Source organism: Hypomesus nipponensis, chromosome 3 (genome assembly GCF_054491055.1).
Source record: "Hypomesus nipponensis isolate SF chromosome 3, ASM5449105v1, whole genome shotgun sequence".
NCBI classification, from domain to species: Eukaryota; Metazoa; Chordata; class Actinopteri; order Osmeriformes; family Osmeridae; genus Hypomesus; species Hypomesus nipponensis.
This window is the reverse complement of record NC_140363.1, coordinates 12790229-12794626: the sequence shown is the minus strand read 5'-3', so window position 1 is coordinate 12794626 and position 4398 is coordinate 12790229.

Below are 4398 nucleotides of genomic sequence, written 5' to 3'. Positions count from 1 at the left end.
TTTCCATGTATGTATCATTTTGTTTCATAAACACAATCGATTTAGAACAGTATTGTAACCACTGTAGTCATCACTAACTGGTAAGAACACAGACCATGTGCCCCCTCTACTGCGGACATTTTCATATTTCAGTCACAGGCAGTTTCTCATTCCAGTCAGTTCTGAGGTCATGGAAATGCCACAGAATCAGGGGGCTGACATGGATTTGGAATAAATGAACAAGACCCATCAATGTGTTGAATGTGTTTGTGGCAGGACCTAGCTGTTATCGTCCCCTCCCTGGTCAATCATTTAAAATAATTTGTCACATCGATTCTGTCTCGGCTCTCCTGTGTTGAATCACGGGAGACACTCTCCGAATTGCCAATGAGACAGAATACAGGAGGCAGTCCACTCCAGCTCCCTGGCATGCTGTATTTATCATTTAAGGGAGGTCTTCCATAGGAATAGCTCATTCAGACGTCACCACAGACAGTCAAGTGTGATATGTCATGTTAAGAGCATTGTAAGCTTTGTCTTGGTTTTCACTTTCTTTCTCCTTCTCGCCTTTTATTTGTATTATCTTCTCTCTCTCCATCTCTATTTTTCTCTTTCTGGCCCTCTCCCTCCTCTTTCTTTCTCTCTCTCTTTTTCATCTCCTTCCTATACCAGATGTGGATCTGGGAGTGTTGAACAGACATCCCTGAAATGAAAGTGCAAACACCAAGTAACGACCTGGTGATATATCACCCCCCAGCAGCTGTTCTCTGCTTGGAACCCTCTCAACCAATCACAGGGCCCAGCTACAGGAAGCTGCCATCTGCAGGCACCATGGCGACAGGGCTGCGGCTGGGTGCTGATGCTGGGCTATCTGGAGGAAATGAAGTGAAGACGAAAGAGGAAGAGAGCAAAGGAGAAAAGAAAATAGAGTTGGCCGATTGAGTTGAGGAAGAAGGCTGATACCTGCCTGTGTTGACCACAGGGTTCTGATATTTACATTTACATTTTACATTTAGTCATTTAGCAGACGCTCTTATCCAGAGCGACTTACAGTAAGTACAGGGACATTCCCCCCGAGGCAAGAAGGGTGAAGTGCCTTGCCTAAGGACACAAGGTCATTTGGCACAGCCGGGAATCGATCTAGCAACCTTCAGATTACTAGCCCGGTTCCCTCACCGCTCAGCCATCTGACTCCCTTGAGATGACACATGTGCTGGCTCCAGGTCTGTTCACTGCTGTGCCCAGGCCTGTCTTCACTCACCTCCCTTCCAAGTGCTCCCCTACATGCCTTCTCAGCATATTTACAAGTTGGACTAGGTTTGGATGGCCTGAGCTCAACCAAGCAAGGCTGTGCTGGATGTGTTTTAACACCAGCTTGATTAAATACTATTGTATCAATATGTCCCTGAGTAAAAAAGTGAAGACTTAGAACATTCTCTGAGGGTGTTTTATCATGCTGGAAACACACTGCCACCACACCTACAGAATATCTTGAAGAAGAACCGTATCTCTCAGAGGTGTTTGTTGTACAAGTAAGCATGTTCAACTTTTGTCATTTGCAGTTGTTTTTTTTGCATGTGGGTTAGACAGGGTTCTTCATCTACCAAGGGTTATTTTAAGCCACTTTTCAGTCCAAACTTGTGAAAGAATAATTGTATCATTAACACGTTTGTAGATACTAATTTACAACAATTAACATCTCAGGTCTACATACTACCTACACCAAAGATTACTTATAAGAAGGCAGGCAGCCTTGTGAAAAGAACAGATGCACCAGGAATAGTTGAAACCGTCATATGTGTTCTAAGGGAATATTAATGATTATTAGTTTTAACATGACCTGTGTTTTGGTATGCCTCAGGCTTCAAAATGGCTTTTGTGCCTAAATATATTTTCATTAACCACAAGAGGGAGCTAGAGTGCCATCAAAAACAACATATAGATTAACATTAACCCCCCGCCCCCCCCCCCCCCACACTCAAAGATCAAAACACACGTACACACACATGTATGTGGAGTGCCCTCCAGGTCATGACACGGCACAGTGACAGTGACAGAGGTTATTTGTTCCCCAAGCACAGATGACTGTGGTAAACACAGGTCTGCCCTGAGGGCTTGGTCTGTCCAGGGGTCAAGGGTCAATGGCCAAGGTCCAATCAGAGTGCCTCTGTATGCACGGGTAGTGGGACGTCCCTGTTGAGCAAATGACAAGATCGGACAGGGTGCCTTTGTTGATCAGATTTGTCCCAGCATGCCACAGTCCTGGTCTTTGTGTCCTCCACTCATGACACCTATTAACTCCCTGTGGGTCATCGTGTCCAGGCTGTTTCTCACAGCAAGGGAACGTTGCCTTACCACAAACCAACAATGGCTGTATTTCTTTGTGGTTCCCAGAGGGTCTGGGGGCGAGACAGTTTCCATGTGAGACACATTACAGTGTAATGACAGTGTGACACTAATAAAGGAGGTATGTCCATCAATTCCTTGGTGGGGAAGTGGGAACCAAGATGCAGTATCACTGTTCCTGTTGCACGACTTTGCTCTACAAACCCGATTTTCCTCAAACTAAATCCCTTCATTGTAAGGGGAAACTCTGACACCCAGCCGAATGATGCACCTTTTCACAACGGAGCAGAAAGAAAAGTGGGACTCTGAATCTCGACTCGTGCTAACACTGAACTGTCATCAGTCATGCAGGCATCACAGCAGTCTGTCACAGAAATGTGAAACACTGTATCTTACTTACTTTATAGCACACTCCTGGAGCCAGCTGTCGATATTGACCTAAAGCAATATGTAATGAAGTGTTTTGCAAGAGGTGTCAATAGTTTTGACAGATGGAATGTAGATTTGAGGGTGCGTGGGAAATTCTGGGATTGTTCACCTGAGCCTCTTGTTGATACCATGTCAGCTCACTGGGCCTGGCTGGGTTTACCTAGGTCTGGCTGGTCCTAGCTATTGGGGGTCAGATGGCTGAGCGGTTAGGGAGTCGGGCTATTAATCAGAAGGTTGTTGGTTCGATTCCTGGCTATGCAAAATGACGTTGTGTCCTTGGGCAAGGCACTTCACCCTACTTGCCTCGGGGGGAATGTCCCTGTACTTACTGCAAGTCGCTCTGGATAAGACTGTCTTCTAAATATGTAAATGTAACTAGGCATTACTGCATATAGTTAGTCCCAACAGGACCTGGTCAGGTTTTCTGGAGATTATTGAACATGCTGGGCCTTGCTGGTCCAAACTGGGCCTGATCCATCCTAACTGGGCCTGGCTGATCCAAAATGGATCCACCTGAGGCTGGCTGGGCCTAAATAGGAAACCAACTAAGTCAGGCTAACCAAGGTTAGCTCTGGTTGAAGGAGGCTATGGATTGCTGTCAGGGCTGGCGGAAGCTGGGGGAGGTTTATACAAAGTCTGTACATTTTTGGGTGTATAAACCACAAGTCTTTATATAGCGTAGTTTATTTATCTTTCTCATTACCCATGCTCCATCATATGTTTTTAATGTGTCTAATTGGACGTGTCAGTAATCAGAGGGGATGCAAAATATAGAGCTCCCACGTTATGCACAGGTACACACAATGCCCAGCAGTGCACCTGTTTCCTCCTGCCTGTAGTGCCTGTTCTTTAAAGCACTGGTGACAGTGACCTTCTCTGAAGAAGAAGGCTGATGGTTCTGGGGCACAGATCTGACTCAGCTTCCCAAAACCACTTTAAACATCACACTGCTTCATGTGGAAACAGAAGACAGCCACTGGAGCACCTTTGTTTCAAAGTCGCGGTGACATTGACTGGCTGTTGTCCTTTTGGGTAGGTATGCAGATTAGAGCCAAGCGAAGTAGACTTTGTCATCGTAAAAACAACGCTCGCGCACAGGAACATTTTCAGATCCAACTGTTTGTCTCTCTTTTTGAATAGATCTTCCATTGTGCCTTGTTAGGTACGTGCTCCCTCTTTGCTAACCTCAGAGTGCCATGAGCTCCTTAGCTCTGCTTGTGATGTTGGCTGAGTGTGCAGTCCTCTCTCGTTCAGGGCCCCTGTCACCAGCAAACTTTCTGAGGAGCGAGTTTAACAGGCCGTGAAAGGGCGGCACAGATGGCTACATCCTAGGTGGTAATTATCAACCACTTCCTCCAAAAAACAAGTGAAAGTGTTGCCGTCAGGTCAACTGACGCTGCTGACACGTTCGCTGGCGAGGCTCCCATCCACGCGGCCTTCTGGAGTGGAGACAGCAAGCGCCGCCGTGTCACAGGTCACATGAGCTCATAAGAGGATGATTTCTGGCTTCACTGAGTTTCACGCACAGAGGGAAGGAAGACTATATTAAGTCCCCGAACCTAATAGTCTGGAGAAAAAAAATTGTAGTGTTTCTACGTCGAGAAAGGTACGACAGCTTACAGTTAAGAGGCAAAAGGATGCAAT